Here is a 19,063-nt window from a genome sequence, read left to right on the forward strand (position 1 = left end):
ACAGCGGACCAATAGCAAGATCTCGATCAACCCGAGCCGGTATCAAAATCTGCACAGAAAGTGCAGAGTGCAGTATCAGTACAACCGACCCCATGTACTGGTAAGTGTCGAGCCTAACCTCGACGAAGTAGTGACGAGGCTAAGGCAAGGCACCTACAAATCAACCTGTACAATTTAACAGTGTATATACAAATAACAAAAATGAAGAACTAAATAGGAAATATCGAGAGGGGAACATACTGAAGGGAATACAAGATAAAGAACTACAACCGAATGATCACCGGAGCACTCAATATACCATGAATCGATAGGAATAGTGAATACAGTAAGGAAAAATGCACGACATCACCCTTCATTCTTTTACTCTCAATCTCACCATAAAATCAATAGAAACGGCACGACATCACCCTTCGTGCATTAACTCTCATATCATGGCACGACATCACCCTTCGTGCTTTTACACTCACAATATGGCACGACATCACCCTTCATAAATTAACACTCACAATATGGAACGGCATCACCCTTCGTGCATTAACACTCACAATATGGCACGACATCACCCTTCGTGCACTAACACTTTCCCTTACCATAATGCAATGCATAAATAACAACAGGGAGATAGAATAACAAGTACAAACCTTACTTCAACATTTGGTTCCACAATATAAATCTCAACTTTTAAATAAATACTCGATTACCAACAGAAAATCCGTAAACATGATAATGACGATCAATTTAACAATACTAGTATAAACATGTAGCAATTAGGCATAGGAAGAGACAATATAAGAAAACGGAAGAAACATGAAAAAACAGGTAAATTGGCGGCGCATAAGTACTCGTCACCTCACATATACGCCGCTCACATAAATTTTACTTAACAAATAATCTAAGGTTCCTATTTCCCTCAAGTCAGGGTTAGACACAACACTTACCTCGCATCGAAGGCCACTTAATTCTCAATCACAGCTTTTCCTTTAGAATTCACCTCCAAACCACTCGTATCTATTCAAAAATGACTCAATAATATCAAATATTGCTAAAGAAATCAATTATATTGCATAAATTAAATTTCTCAAATTTTTCTCCGAAAGGTCAAAAGAAATTGACCTCGGGCCCGCTTGGTCAAAACCCGAGGTTCAGACCAAAATTCATTTACCCATTCACCCCCGAACCCGAGTATGTAATTAGTTCTGGAGTTCGACCTCAAATCGAGGTCTAAATTCCCAAATTTGTAAAATTCCCAATTCCCCCAAAATTCCTAATTTCTACCCTTAAAGAACAAGATTAAAGACTAGGAATTCAATAAATGATGATGGAAATTGAAGAAAACAAGTTAGAAAGTGCAAACCTATGATTGGGTGTCGAAATCCTTCTTCAAAAATCGCCCTAGGTCGAGTTCTATGGAAGAAAATATGAAATTTTGAACAAATCCCGTTTTGAAGTCTGTTTTAAAACACTGGACAGGCCTTCATCGCATTCGCGAGAGGCTTGTCACGATCGCGATGCACAGTGGCCTAAGGCCTTCACGTTCGCGAGTCTTTCTACGCGTTCGCGTAAGGCAGCTCCCCCCCAAGCATTCGCGTTCGCGACCCAGTGGACGCGTTTCACGTAGAAGAACATGACCCCCTCCCCCAGGTCCCTTAACCTATCGCATTCGCGGGAGACTGATCGCATTCGCGAAGGGTACCACCTCCAATGCTTCGCGTTCGCGACCAGTCCTTCGCGTTCGCGAAGAAGAATTTACCTCCCAGCCTAGTTTACACTTCGCGATCGGGAGAGTTGCTTCGCAATCGCGAAGCACAAAATACCTGTGCACCAGCAACAGCAACAGCAAAATAACAGAAACTCTAAGTCTGAAACATCCTGTAGCCTATCCGAAACTCACCCGAGCCCTCGGGGCTCCAAACCAAACATGCACACAAGTCTAAAAATATCATACGGACCTTCTCGCGTAATCAAATCGCCAAAATAATACCTAGAACTCCGAATTTAGCACCAAATCAAATGAAATTCTCAAGAACACTTTAAAATTTCTATTTTCTCAATTGGACGTCCGAATCACGTCAAATCAACTCCGTTTCTCACCAAATTTCATAGACAAGTCTTAAATATCATAATGAACCTGTACCGGGCTCCTGAACCAAAATACGGACCCGGTACTAACAATACCAAACATCAATCAATTCTTAAAAATAAATAATTTTCAGACTTTTAATTTTCATAAAAAAATTCATAACTCAAGCTAGGGACCTCCGAATTCGATTCCAGACATACGCACAGGTCCCATAATTTGATACGGACCCACCGGGACTGTCAAAATACGGATTCGGACCCGTTAACCAAAAATATTGACCGAAGTCAACTAAAATCAACTTTTAAGGCATAAATTCTTATTTTCATCAATTTTTAACATAAAAGCTTTTCGGAAATATCCCCGGACTGTGCACGCAAATCGAAAAGGGTATAAATGAGATTTTTAAGGCTTAAGAACATAGATTCAAGTTCTAAAACATAAGATGACCTTTTGAGTCATCACATCGATCCTCGGCCTCGATCGTGGCTTCGATCATAGCCCTCGAGCCTTTGTCTTCGATCATGGCTCTCGATCATGACCCTCGATCATGGCCTCGATCTTGGGTCTTAATCCTGGGCCTCGATCTTAGGCCTCGATCTTGGGCTCGATCTTGGTCCAGAATTTCCAACAGAAGAGAAAAATTACAGCAGCTATTTTAAGTCCAACTTTTGATCCGTTAATCATCCAAAACTCACACTCGGCCCTCGGGACCTCAATCAAATATACCAACAAGTCCTAAAACATCATACGAACTTATTTGAAACCTCAAAGCACATAAAACGACGCTAAAACCACGAATTATGCTCCAATTCAAGCTTAATGAAACTTAAAATTTCCAACTTCTACATTCGATGTTGAAAACTATCAAATCAAGTCTGATTGACCTCAAATTTTGCACACAAGTCATAAATGACATAACGGAGCTATGAAAATTTTCAAAACTGAATTCCTACTCCGATATAAAAAAGTCAACTCCCCGGTCAAACTTCCAAACTTAAATTCCTATTTTAGCCATTTCTAGCCTAACTTAACTACAAACTTCCAAATAAAATTCCGAACACGCTCCTAAGTCCAAAATCACCATATGGAGCTGTTGGAATCATTAAAATTCTATCCGAGGTCATTTTCTCAAAATGTTGATTGAAGTCAAACTTGGCCTTTTAAGGCTAACTTAAGGAACCAAGTATTACGATTTCAACCCAAACACTTTCAAATCCCGAACCAACCATCCCCGCAAGTCATAAATTATTAAAAGCACATACGGGGAGTTTGTTTTTAGGGAACGGGATTCTAACAGTCAAAATGACCGGTTGGGTCGTTACATTATAGTTTTTGCATTATTTATTACTTAATATTGTTATACTGTAATGTGATATTTTTCGCTTATAAATTGACTTAATGTCTTGCTTATTACCCTTTTTATAATTACATATTAAAAAATATAAAAAAAAGTTATTCTTGAATTTTAATGTATTTTTACACTATTATCCTCTTACTCGGATCTCTTTCATCATTTAAATATATTAATAATATTTTTGAGTATTATTTAATAATTTTATTTATTTATTTTTAAATAAATTTAAAAATATAAGTATCCTTGCACTATCTCTATTTTCCTCTTTATACATTATCTTTCCTACTACGAAATTTTAATTAGATTTTTACATAAATATTTTACCTATACTCAAAATAATATTATATTTTATTTTAAAATATAACTTCAAATTAGTCTAAAATTTACTCCCGCTGTTTCAATTTAGATGACACATTTTGCTTATCGACAGATAACTTGACTAAACTATGAAGCTAAATTAAATTAGTTCAACTTAGTATTTTAAAATTAAAATTTAAATATACAAAACTACACCAAAAGCACTATAAGTTACTCCTATAATTTTTCTCATGTCAATACGATAATAAAATATATTTTAAGATATTGGTCAAACTTCACTTAGTTTGATTCTCCATAAGCAAAATGGGTCATCTAAATTGAAACGGGAGGAATAATACATAAGTTCTTTTATAATGTTTCAAATCTATTGAATTTTCTTATAATAATTTTCTTGTATTACGTACATTTATTTTGTTTTCTCTTTTAGTTTCAAGATACAAATTTGATTTTTAATTTTCATTAGTGAAATTACCTACATGATATATTTATTTAGTATATTTAAATTTTTAATTTTGTATCAAATTTTTATTTTTCTTTATCTGGCAAGACTTCAATTTAGTGGTCATATCCGTATTTTGAGCGTTCTCATCATAACTTTAAGAACTTTCTAATCTCAAGTTCAAATAGTAATTTTCTTTTATTTTCAATATAGATTTTTTTGAATTTTAATTAGTTTTCTTACTTTTGCTATAATGTTATTTAATATGTAATATTATCACGTTTTCGTGTGATTGTTTTTACCTTTTCACTTTATTTAATATTTTTATCTACTACTATTTTTAATATAATTTAGATAGATATGTAATTTTATTTTATTTAAATAATTTTTTATTTTTAAACAATTGATTGAAATTCTTAAATTATTTAAATTTATCAATAAATTTTAATTATTGCATATTTGCTTTATTTTATTTTCTAAAGTAATTCTTAGTATAAATATCCTCACATTATCTCTAATTTATTTTTATTATTCAATATTTTTAATTTTTTCTTTATCTGTTAGACTTTAGTTATTTGTCCTTATATACATGCATGTCAATTCTTATCATACTTAAACAAAAACTTTCTCATCTCAAATTTAAATAAGTTTTATCCTTCTTCTTTTGTATGATGAAATTTTTGATTTTCTTATCTATAAGTTCCTTAGTTTTGCTAGTATATTATTCAATACTTAATATTATAACATTATCTTTTATGTATATTCTTTCACATAGTAATCCATTTGTCATTTATCCGAATGGTTATAATTTGTTCTTATTAAGTTTAATTTTTTTAATTATATAAAAATATTTATTTACGTATAAAATATTCATTTTTTGATTTGTCAATATTAATAAGGATTTATTATTCTTGTTATTAAAATATTTTAATAATTATTTAAGTTTTTCTCTTACTTTGTAAATAATTTGTATATTTTATGTAAGATCTTATTTTTATGCTTGAAATGTTTTAGTTCTTAAACTGATCAAAATTTTAATATCTTAAGTAAATTTTATTTTTATTTTATATTTTAAATTACTCCAAAGTATAAATAATCATAGGTTATCTCAATTTACGTCTTTCTATATTTGTTTTAATTTATTATAGTTTTTAATTAATTCTTTAACTCCATATTTCTAGCTAATATAGAAGAAATTTTATGAGTGGATCAATATATAAATAGGTATAGATATAAATATAGATATACATATTAGATTTGTGTAAAATCTATTTAGATTATGTATAAGATTCATTCAACTACTTCCATTAATTATATTTTCATTTATAATTTCTAATTATTAATGTTGTCTTAAAATTGCCAAGTGGCTTCATTTTAGCTTGCCACTTGTCTTAATCACAATGCATACTACCCTCCTTTTAATATAATATAGATATAGATATAGAATATAGATACAGATTGTACATTGAACAAAATTATAATTTAAGTTACTTTCTCATATTTAGGAATTTAGAATCAACTAGAATTTTATTTATAAAAATATTTCCTTATTAAATTAGAAAGAAATCATTAATAAAATTTGGTTAGGAGTCCTTATTTCCTTTATCTTTTTCCAATTTTAGAAATCCTTTTTTCACGTTTACGAGATTTTGTTTTTTGCTTAAAATACTCTAGGTTTAGTAGTCCTTATTTTCCTTTCCTTTTTCAGAACTCATTGTCTTCATTATGTAATTAGATTATAAAAAATAAGTAATAGTAATTTTTTTGTAACATGTTGGAAACAATTCATATAGGAGTATTGTTTATTGTAAAAAAATATAACAATTTGCATTTTACTTGTGAGAGAAAAATTATTGTTTTCTATCAATTTGTTAATCTTGTTTGTGTCTTGTAAAATGAACTTGTGAATAGCTTATCAATTTTTTTTTAAGAAACGCTTACATTTTCAAAGGTTACATGTGATTGCCGAAACTGAAAAAGGAAGCATAACAACTTGTGAATTTGAAGTGATGGAATTATAAAATTAGAACATATTTTTAGTTGAATATATTGATTAATAATTGAGAACTTTTATGGGATATTTTCTTCTATTATTGAGTTATGTATATAGGATCAATGTCATATTTAAAGTAACATCTACTTTTATTATATAATTTAAAACAATATGTTAATATAATATTTATACGATTCTTTAAATGAAATTTACCCATTGAGATAGTGCGTGTACTATAAATATGCGTAACATGAAGAGTATAGTTTACTAGATCATCACCAAAGAACAAAAATAAAAATACATTCAAGGAAAGTACACGAAGCACGTAAAATTGTTTCAAAGCAAAATAAATTAAATATGCATTTAAAATTCTTGTTCTAATTATATAAAATAATCAACTCGTGTAGAATTAATTCCCCAAAATAATCAATTCACGTACTGTTAATATTTTGTGTTATTTGATCTTTGAAGAATCGTAATAAGAATACAGCTAATTCATTTTGTTTGTGTCTCCTTGAATGAATCTGAGAATAGTTGTAATGACCCGACCGGTCGTTTTGAGCTCTAGCGCGTTGGAAGAATTTGGATGGAAAATTCTAATTTCGGAAGCTTTAAGTTGGAAGAATTGAATAAGGTTTGACTTTTGAGTAAACGACCTCGGAATCGGGATTTGAAGGTTCCAATGGGTTCGTATGATGATTTCAGACTTGGGTGTATGTTCGGGTTGAGTATCGGGTGGTCCGGGATCATTTCAGCGCTTATTATGGAAGGTTATCATTTCGAAATCCTAAGTTTGGTTTGAAGTAGGCTTTAGCGTTATCGATGTCCGTTTGAGATTTCGAGCCTTGGAATAGGTTCGTAATGTGATTTATGACTTGTGCGTAAAGTTTGGCGTCCATTCTGGAATGTTTAAGTGTGATTCGGACGCGTTCGGCGAAGTTTGAAAGTTTAAAGAAAGATTTCGATCGTTGATTCGTAATTTTGATGTTGTTTGACGTGGTTTAAAGCTTCGACTAAGTCCGTGTCATATTTTGGGATGTGTTGGTATATTTGGACGGGGTTGGTCCCACCGGGGGCCCAGTGATGGTAAGCTATAATCCCGTATTTTAGTCGGTTATTGCACTCTAATTCAATACACTTTACTTGTGTTGAGATTTAATTAGTAGTGTTTTGCACTTATTTTATGTATTATGCCGTGTAGGAGTAATTTTCGAGTTATGTAGATATTGTGGAGCTAATTCGAGTATTTGCAGCTTTAAAATCTGAGTAGAAGCCCAAGCAATTAAGCCGGGATCACGTTCGGGGGTCGAAAACCAAGTCTGGATATCAAAACAGGAGAAAACGAATTCACTCTTAGAAAATTACACTACCGCCCCGCGGGCCTCGTAGCGCTAGTGTAATTTTCCTGCAAAGTGAAACAAAACTCAATTTCTGGCCAAATTTACATTGCCGCGCCGCATGGGACGGCGTAAGGCGCTGCGCGACAGTGCAAAAAGCGGCTAGAAATGATTTTTTGGCACGTTCTGGAATTCCCTACATGAGCGCCGCATGGAGCGGCGCGGGGCGTGGTAGCCCAAAAATGTTAGAGTGACGTCACATTTCGGTTAAGAAAGGGTAATTTCGTTCGGGGTTTATTGGGGGCGGCTTAAATACACCAAAACATCATTTTAGATGGACTTTTGACACAATTTCGACCTAACGAGGCTAAGGAGGAGTTGGAAGAATACAAGCACAAGGACTTCATCATTCCTTCCTCACTCAAGATTTGGGTTTGGATTGAATTTATGTTTTCCTATACTCTAGTTATATTTGTGAAGAACTTCTCCATGTATATGAAATAGATCCTTTTGGGTTTTGATGGATTGGGTGTATTGATGATTGTTTGTAGATTATTACTCTATTTTTATGTATTTGAATTATTTTTGGAAGATTTAATTGTTGCATCTATATTTACTTGTTCTTGTAATCGAAAGAGGCATAACTTGTGATATCTTTGAATTATATTATTGGTTGAGTTCATAGATTCTTCTAAATAATCGAAAGAGGCTAGTTAAATCATTGATTAAATTTAGTTAGGAGAATAATCGAAAGAGGTTTTCCTAAAGACCGATCCACTACGCATTCTTGCATATCTTCACAGTGCGTAAATTGGTTCATCTCGTGAGGTTAAGACTTAATCGAGAGAGGAGTTTTTGTTGAACGTTTGATCTAATAATAGAGTGAATTCGAGAGACTCACTTGAACATTGAAAGTGAATTATCTAGAGTTAGATCCCGAATAATTATCTTGCACTTATTTTATCAAAACCCTATCCTCTTCCACTGATAACCTTAATTGCTTATTCCTTATTTCGATAGTCACTAGTCAATAGCTGTAGATTTTAGATTCTTAATTAATTTTAGTATTAACCATATAAATCTAAATTGTTTATCATCTTGGATAGCAATCTAGCTACAAACTACGATAATACTGTTTAACTCCAATCCATGTGGATACGATATTATATTATATTATATTCGACTAGCGAGCATATTTAAGTGTGTGTTTTACGCTCGTCACCTGGGTGCGGATCGGATCAAAAGAGGATCGAGTTTGGGCTTGGGAGAAGTGCCGAGGCAGCTGGGATCTGGCGCAATCATACCTGCGTGGAAAGGGCCGCAGGTGCGAGCCCGCAGGTGCGGCCTTGTAGTCGCAGAAGCGACATTTGGAATGATACGGGATGGCCGCAGATGCGAGGATATTTCTGCATCTGCGAGCCTGCAGATGCAATGAATGCTCCGCAGAAGCGGAATACGAGTTGGACAGCTGGGGTCGTAGAAGTGGACGATCTCCTCACGTGCGGGAGCGCAAGAGCGTGAGGTGAACCGCAGAAGCGGTTGAGCATGAGCGAGAGTTTTGTCTGTAGATGCGGATTTACCTGGCCTTAGAAGGAACCACACCTGCGATGGATTTTTCCGCAGGTGCGGAGTCGCAGGAGCTACAGTTTGGTCGTAGGTACGAAGGACGGGCTGGGCAATGAGGTTTTAAAATGGGGGTTTGGCTCAATTTCACTTATTTCTTCCATGGGATCCGACCTTAGAGTAATTTTGGACTGTTATTTTTCATCATCTATTATGGGGTAAGTTATTTCTTCACATTGTGAGTTAAATACATAGTTTATATGTGGATTTGAACATGGAAATGAGTAAAAATTTGGGATTTTGGTAGAAAACCTAGAAATTGGTATTCTTGAATTTTGACCATGACATTGGACATAGAAATTAAAATAAATTATATATTTGAGTTAATGGTATTATGAGTAAAGTTTATCTTTAAGAAGTTTCGGAATCCGGGCACGTGGGCCCGAGGGTCGACTTATTGACTTTTAAAGCGGAGTTGAGAATTGTTATAAATTGATTAATTATAAGCATTGGAGTATATTTTGATTGAATTGCTCATTGTTTGACTAGTTTCGGAACGTTTGGCTTGGAGTTGAGTGTTAGAGTGGCATTGGAGCCGGTTAAGGTACTTCGGAGCGAGTTAAGTCTCCTGTCTAACCCTGTGAGGGGGAAACTATCCCCTAGGTGATAAATATTGTTATGTGCAACTAGTTGTGGGTGCTACGTACGCACGAGGTGATGAGAGTCCGTACGTGGATAAAGCATATTTATGTCCGGGTAGACTTAGGACTTTATCATGTAATATTTGAATTATTTTGGACTCGTTTTACTGGCTTAATTTTTGAATTTATAATTAAAATTGATGTAGAAATAAATGTATGTATACTAGGCCGAACCTTATCACCTTGAGTTGTTGGCTAGTTATGGAGAAACGGTAAAGATTATATTCACCTTGCAGACATGTACTGTATTGTAAGTACGTGTCTCATGATTCGATAATTTCCTTCCTTTCTTGTGGAGTGGGCCGAATGCCTCGGCAGTATAATAGATGCATCTATGGTTCGTGCCGCTCGACCCTCGGCAGTGTGCATATTATTCTGGATCAGGCCGAACGACCTCGGCATAATCGTGCGTTATATCGATGGTAGTCCGAACACTCACGAGATTATCCTCGCACTGATGCCCGATATTTTACATGGTACTTCTTATCCGTTTGTTTCTGGTACTTGATACATCTGAGCTGATGAGGTAGAATACAAGATTGGAAAATTCGTATTTTAAAAGAAATATTTGAAAGATTAGGTAACTCACAGATTAACCCCATTATGGCTGTGTGTTTCACATCTGCTTATTATTTTATTATATTGCTTTGTTAGACCTCTAGTAAGTGTCGATGTTGACCCCTCGTCACTACTTCTTCGAGGTTAGGCTAGATACTTACTGGGTACGCGTTGATTTACGTACTCATGCTGCACTTCTGCACTAAATATGCAGGATCTGACAGGTTCATTTGGTGATTATCTTGGCGCGTGGGCGCACCTGTTGAGGAGACTTTATGTGAGCTTTATTCCAGGCTACGCATCGCAGTCCACCGAGTCTCCATCGTACTATTTATTTTATCCTGTCTTATTTATATTCTGGACAGATGTTGTATTATTATTGTACTCCTTAGAAATACTCATGTACTTGTGACACCGGATCTTGGGGTTATACTAGTTGATGCTTATGGTTTCGTATATTATTATCGCCTTTCATTTCTTTTATAAACTACAAAGGTTGTACGTTCCCGTGGATTTAGAAGTGTAAATCTCCTTTTTCTTATTAAAATTGTGATTTCAAAGGTAATAAAATAAATAATCAAATTGGTAAATCACTGTTGGCTTGCCTGACGGTGGCATTAGGCATTATCACGACCTATAGTGGATTTTGGGTCGTGACATAGCTTTTCAAAAGTATCTTTAGAAAAACTCTTAAATCTTTAAAGACTATGTGTTCTTGCTGAAAGAGTTTAGAATAGAGTTTAAAGTGAATTTGAGACAAAGTTTCTTAGTTTATTAAGTTAATTATATAGGATCAATATTCATTAATTTTAGGTTCTCACATTTTTATTTTATAACTCAAACATAATTTTTGAATAATATTTATGTAATTTTTTAAATTAAAATTACTCATTAAGACGGGGAATATGCGCAAAGCACGTAAACTAAAACTAGTTATTATAAAAGTGGGAACCCTTAATCTAAAAAATTAAATTACTACCCTTTTTAAAAATTTAATGTTTTATTAGAAAAAAAACTAATTTAATTTTAAGTGTCTTTTCTAAAAGGTTATGTCCTTTTAATATGTAGCTAAATATCCAAATTAAACTCTACTCATTCGTTGCTTTTAGTGGGAAAATAAAATGTTGTCTTTAGTATAAAATTTTGTGTGTGTATATAGTTTTTCTTCAAAAACTTTTAAAATGTTTTAAGTAGCACCTGAGATTTGTAGACAAGCGCGGTGCTCTAGCTTTTCAAGAAGTCCTGGAAGAATTCCCTTTCATTCGAATGCTTATTTATTTTTAATAATAAATTATAAATGATAGTACTTCTTCTTTGAAAAATTTATCAATAGCTGCTAAAAAATAGTATAATACCTTTCTTAGACACATTTATCACAATTTGTCACAAGGATCCAAATATCATAATTATTTTGTATCTTGCATGTATGTTATGGTTAGGGATAATTCAGGCTATTATTATAATTATATCTTTTACCAAATGAAATTGATTCGTTAATATATAATTTTCTATCGCACATGAAAATATGTGAAAGATTATCTTCACATGAGTAAAACTTATAATATATATATATATATATATATATATATATATATATATATATATATATATGATAATTTGAGATAACAATACCTTAACTTGAGCATGAAATATTAATGCTTTGGGCATTATATTAGTCAACAATATGATTTAGAGTTGCCCATGAATATGGTACTGAAGATATTTAAAGCACGAGGATATTAAGTTAATGATTAAAAATTACTTTTGATATTAGTTGTTAATATTATTTTGATGGCACTAAAGTTTTCTCAATCTAGCTTAAATTGGAAAGATAGAGCAATTGTGACACTCTCTGGATGAGATTATCTATCTATGTAAGAAAGTGAAAAGTCGCTTTCAATGAATTTAATCTAAAGTACTTGTATTGTACATAATATAGTGCAAGTCCATATTGATCTACGCCTCCATTACAGAAGAAGAATTCACGTACGATATGAACATATCGTACATTCCAAAGTTTCAAGGCTTGTTTAGCTACCTTTAGTTAGGTATTATATAAATACTCAATATCGTCTTTCCTTTATTTTGAGTCAGTATATTAACTACTATTAAATATATATCTATCTATCTATATCTATATTATTATAAAAGTATGAATGTTCTACGCTAAATGTTGAACGATAAAAATATCTTTAAAATATTAACTGCCTATTATGCCCTTCCATAATTAAATTATATCTTAAATATTAATGTCTAAAAACGGAAAAGCAATTCAAATATTGTAGAGTTCAAGTCAAAATATCATTCTTAGAGTCCACTTCGTAAAGAAAACGTATTCGTCCATTCATTATTTTAATGAAAATCAAATTCTATATTCATTATCTATAATTCTTACTATAAATATTAGACAATCAAGTGTGAAGAAAATATTATCTATAGTTCGGGAAGTTAATTATGTGTTGGAACCAAAACAAGTCAAACATTAGATATATTTCAATTCTTCTCCATAGAACCAAATATAAAATTTACCACAAATAGTAATATTTACGCCTTATGTTATCAAAGTTAATTTATTATGTGGCGTGATCACAAATTTTGAATATACCTTCCCATAAGTGTTTGTTGCATTCTCGAAGTGATCTTAAATCTTTTAACATAATTCTCAAAATATTCAGTTTCATTTTATCTTTAGATTGTGTCAAAACTTTATTAATGAGTTGGTTTTGATAACATATAATGTTTTTTTAAGAATTGTTGAACTTCATACTTATTCAGTATCGATTCACAAATAATAGTGAATAATATCGTATTTTAAAGTGAGTTTATAATTTTAATGATATAACATTGTGATTCTAAAATATTTAATTAGTTCTATTTTTTCCTCCTATATTCAAAAATGTTGTTGATAACTTGATTTGAATTATATATTATATTTTTTTTATTTTAAAGAATTGATTATTAAACTTCCTACTTTGTGCATATTCAACAGTATAAGCGATTGAAAGCTTATTATTTTCAATATGCATTTCTCGTGCAACGCACGTACATAGAGACTAGTATTATTATAAAAGCATGAATACAATGTTGGTTTACAAAAATAACCTTATAATATTAAGCATAATAACTCATAATAAAAGGACATGATATTTTAACTTCAATACCACACAAGAGGGGGTGTGATTTGTGTGCGTCCAATTTTTCGCGTGTACAGATTTCCCAGTAGAATTTTTTCAAACTCTCCACTAAATCACTGAGCCAAAAATTATATTTACAAAATACTTTTATAAACCTAGGATTAACTCTAATCCTGTTGTGGCAACCAGCCTCTAACTGCTACGACAACTTCAAGTTAACTCTAATTTGAATACTCTGAGTACCTATTACAATTTTCTCTAGATAAAGCTGAAAGGTACAATATGAAAACACCTACTACAATTGAACTAGAATAAAAGACAGACACTTGGAGCTGGTTCTTCTATCTGGTTCATGTAGCTTCAGGTTCGCACACTTGAATCACACACGAACTGCTTGCAAAATGCCTTGCTATTTTGCTCTCAATTCACGTTTAACTTATGCTTTTGTGCGTCCCATGTAGAATGAGAACATCCTGCGATTTATAGAGTTAGTAGAGTAGAAAATAACTAGAGTTCTAATGCTACTCTTCCTTGGTGGAAGAGTTCTAGTTGATCTCAACCTCTAACTCCTCCCTTATCTTAGATAGTGTTCTCTTTGATTAAGGAGTCATTCTCCTTATCAATTATACAACCCTTTTCGATCAGGAGATATCTATTATTATGCCAGATTTCGTTTATCTCATGTATGTGCATCTCACGTGGTTTGAATTTACCCGTGTCTATGCCTACTAGTGATGGACCTGGTTCATCTCTGAGTTCATTTGTCAATCTTCAAAACTATCCTTTACTTGGGCCAACAGGACATAACTGGAATTCTAGATATTAGTCATATAATCCTATTAGTTTTAGGACATAATACTACACGTTAGGAAACCTATATGATTACCTTTAGGAATCCTATTAATATAATTAATTTCGGGCTGTCTAATTCATATAAAATTGAACAAGTAAATATCTTTAGTCATGTAATTCTATTACTTTTAGGATATACTTCTTAAAAATTTCTATTACTAATTTAATTCGAAAATGTATTATAATGTCCTCTTACTAATTTAATATGAGAATGTATTATATTGTCAAAATTCATTTAGAAAAATGAGAGCCTATATTATTATAAAAGCATAGATATAACATTAATATACCAAAATAGCCCTAAAATATTAAACATAAGAACTCATAGGTAAAGGGCATAACTGCAATAACTTATTTTTTGGACTACAATACCTTCTATGCTAATATTTAATATTTTAAAATTAATAAAATTTATCTATTAAATTATTATTAAAAATATGTAGAAAATTTTAATAAAATTAATTTTATCAGAATCCTCTATATTGGCAATACATTACCACTCCATAATGTCCAATACCAAAAATATTAAAAGTAATATTAAATGAACTGCATAAAGAGTTAAAATTGAGAAAAAATACCCCACGATAATGTATGTTTATATTATAATTTAACTATTTTTCTACTCAAATAATATTGTTTTATCAATATTTTTGCGTAATATTAAAAAAATACCCAATTATTAAACTGTAACGACCCGACTTGTTGTTTTAAAAATTTACGTTTCGTTATATGGCTTAAGGTCTCGAGCAGCTTTGAAATGTGTATTATGACTTGCGAGGGTGGTCAAGTTTGGTTTTCGGATGATTCAGGATTTAATTGAAACAACAATTCTTGTTTTGGAAGTTTAAGTTGAAATAATTGACCGGATAGTGAATTATGTGTAAACGTCCCCGAAATAGAGTTTTGATGATTCCAATAGCTCCGTATGGTAATTTTGAACTTAGGAGCGTGTCCGTAAATTCTTTTGGAAGTCCGTAGTGAAATTTTGCTTGAAATGACGAAAGTTGAATTTTTGGAAAGTTTGACCGGGGGAGTTGACTTTTTGATATCGGAGTCAGAATCTAGTTCTGAAAATTTTTATAGATCCGTTATGTCATTTATGACTTGTGTGCAAAATTTGAGGTCAATCGGAATTAATTTGATAGGTTTCGGCATCGAATGTAGAATTTGGAAATTCTTAGATTCCTTAACCTTGAATTGGGGTATGATTCGTGGTTTTAGCATTGTTTTATGTGATTTGAGGTTTTAATTAAGTTCGTATGATATATTAGGACTTGTTGGTGTATTGGATTGAGGTCCCAAGAGCCTCGAGTAAGTTTCAGATCATTTTTAACTGTTAGTTTTTTTTACAGCAGTGTGCGAAATTTCTGATACACAGAGCTGACTTTGGAAGCTTATATCTCGAAATTTATAAAAAATCTAAAAATTATCAAAATATGAAAGTAATAGCCCTTTGATTTTAGTATATATAAAAAGAATGTGTCTTTGACTCTTTTCCAAGAGTTGCAACTCTTCCATTTGTAACCAATCTTTTAAATTTGCCTTCAACCGTTGGCTGCCTTTAAAATCAAAAGACACATATATTTAAAGGTTTTTTACTCTATTAAGGCAACAGTGAGAGAGCCATTTTTCTCTACAAATATTCTGCTAAAAGCTTCTTCTTCATTCCTACAAACAGGGTACGTTCCTTTTTCCTTCAATCTTCTATTTTAACTTCTAGACTTCTTGAGTTTTTGTGTTAGAAAAATCTTAAAGTACAACTTTGATTTCTTGAGAAGACACTATGTTTGAGGGTAGAATTTTTATTTAACTATTTGCACCATATAGAGAAATTACTTTCGTAAATATAGTATTCTAGAAACGCTTAGCATACATTTGTTTTATATTATTTTAATAAAAATATCTGCATCATTTTACATATATATCCAATTATCCTGAACTCGACAAACAAGTCATCGTATGTCGATTTAAATTGATAATTAACCTTGTACTTTATTCTTTTATGTATAATTATTAACTCAAAGCTTTATTTTAATAATATTGATATTATTTTATAAAATTATTATTACATGATTCGACATTTACGCATGTAACGCACATGTTGAGAAATTAGTAAACAAATAAATGCAGGGAAAAGGAAATACTCAAGACCTGCAGTTCCTTAAGTTACTAGGCTAGCGTTTGACCATAAATTCCCAAATTTATTTTGAAAAACCTGATTATGAAATGTGACTTATACCCATAAGTTCTAAAAACTATCAAAAATACCCAACAATACCAAACAAATAAACTTGCTAATCCTGTAAATACATAACCTTTATCGATGCCATTAATTATCATTATTACAAACCATAGTCCTGAACATAGATAAAATTGGAATAAAATCATCATTTTTCTAATGAACTACATAATACATTATCCTAAAATCATAACCTGATATTTTAATATCAACTGCTAATAACACAATCACTAGTACTACAATTCGTCAAATTGTAATAGTATTACAAGATCCATCAATAAAAAATAATGATAGTAACTAGCTGGTAGATTAGTTGGGTCATAATAGATGGTGCACTTTTTTATAAAATAAAAAAGTTTAGGATAATTTTTGAAATTATTAAAAAATTCAAAGGTAATATTTAGGCCAAAAACATGTGCAAAGCTAGTTTTGGGATTTGAAAATTTTGATTTTCAAAATCTGTCAAAATATGGATAAAATTTATAAACAAACAGGTTTTGCCAAAATAAATTTGAAAAAAACTTGGCAAAATTTATGGCCAAAGGGGGCTAGATAAACCTACCAAACTTTTTAAAAATACACCGAAAGAATAAATGCAGATTTTCGAAATAGCAAAATAAATATATGATAAATGCACAGAAAGGGAAACACCCTGGACCTGCAATTTGTCATCTTACAAAATAAACATACCATGGTTGACCAAACAAAAAAAACATACCACACTTTATAGACCGAAAGGATATGTGCAGATTTTCATTAATAAAAGAAATAAATAACAAATAAATGCACAGAATAGGTAAATAAATTAAGCAAAAGATGCAAAATAATTGCGTCTGCCGGGAGTCGAACCCGGGTCTATTGCTTGGAAGGCAATTATCCTAACCGTTGGACTACAAACGCTATTGATATTATTAAGTTCTGTATTAAAATTTTGAAGATGTCCTTAACAAATTGTGTTGTTATGTGCTCTGAAGTTTAACTAGGGATGTTTTCGCTGTTATTATTTAATAAATATTTCTTTTCGAACAGATTTCTTCATCAGTAGCGGATGTTCGGATAAAGCCAATCAAAATTGGCCTGCAGCTAGGTTAAAAGGAGGAGAATAATGGTAAAAAAAGTAAAAAAAAAGAAATTATTTTCTGAATTTGGAGAGTTTTTACATACACAAAATAGAAGGAGTCAAATAAAGAGGAGCAAACGCGGTTTCTTAACAGTTGAATTTGCATCACTTGTTTCACTCTTGACCTTCACTAAGCCAGAAGTCAACTAGTCAAGTCAATTTATCCTGTTAAATTAACCTTCAATATATTATTGTATTAAAATATGGATAGAGATTCAAACCACGAAAAAAAAAAAAAAAGGAAGAAGAGACAAATCATGTGAAATAATCCATCAGCGTTAGTATAAGCCTTCATGGTACTTGAACTTAACCAAGTGTTCCATGTTAAAAAGTTTCTAATATAAAACGATTGTTTGGAAATATGGACTTTTGAGACACCCTATTTATTATAAATAAAAATTATTTTAAAATATTATTTTTTATAGCTATATTTTATATTTTATAGCAAAATAAGTATTTATAGAGGCATGAAATACGTTATTTATGTTTTTCCTCTCTTTCTTTCAATTAACAAAAGATTCTTTCCCAACTTTTTTCTTCTTTCTCTCTTTCTTTCAATTAACACACACGATTTTCTCACAAAATCCCAACAATTTTTTTCTTCTTTCTCTCTCTCTCTCTCTTCCTCCTCTCTCTTCGAGCAAAATACCTGCTTAGTTTATACGCCAGATATTGCAATGGATTTGTACTGCTTAGTTTCTATGCCGGATATTTGCAACGGATTTGTACTGCAATATTAGAAAGAAAGAGACTACGACTTTTATCTACGTCGGATATTGCAATGGATTCCTCTACACGGATACTGCAATATTTTTTATGCCATAGAATATTTGAGGGTCGGGGTTTTTGTCCGTCTCCATTTTTAGTTTTAATACAATGTATACAATATTTTGCTTTGCTGGAAAACGCCATCTTCGGCGAACTTTCTTCCCTTTTTTGCTATTTAGTCACATACAATGATACAAATACATTATATTCTATACAAATTCACTCAAATACATTATATTTTTATATAAATACATTATTTTTTGCATGTATTTATGTATTTCGAAGGTTTGCATGTATTTTTGCATGTATTTATATAAATATATTATATTCTATACAAATTTACTCAAATACATTATATTTTTATATAAATACATTTTTTCCCTTCTTTGCTATTTAGTCACATGCAATGATACAAACACATTATATTCTATACAAATTCACTCAAATACATTATATTTTTATATAAATACATTATTTTTTGCATGTATTTATGTATTTCGAAGGTTTATATTTTTTAAATACAGCTTAATACACTTGTTTTCATATATGAATATAGGATATAAATATTGAAATACACTGAATACAAACATTAAAATAGAACAGAATA

General features: G+C 31.6%; 1 non-coding gene across 1 annotated transcript; it reads right to left on the bottom strand.

Annotated features, from left to right (window-relative positions):
* Positions 1 to 17,396: 17,396 nt before the first annotated feature.
* TRNAG-UCC (transfer RNA glycine (anticodon UCC)) lies at positions 17,397 to 17,468 on the bottom strand. The gene has a single exon. It is a non-coding gene; the product is annotated as a tRNA-Gly (tRNA).
* Between the last annotated feature and the right edge of the window lie 1,595 nt (positions 17,469 to 19,063).

This window comes from Nicotiana tomentosiformis, chromosome 3, assembly GCF_000390325.3.
Source record: "Nicotiana tomentosiformis chromosome 3, ASM39032v3, whole genome shotgun sequence".
In the NCBI taxonomy this organism is placed as follows: Eukaryota; Viridiplantae; Streptophyta; class Magnoliopsida; order Solanales; family Solanaceae; genus Nicotiana; species Nicotiana tomentosiformis.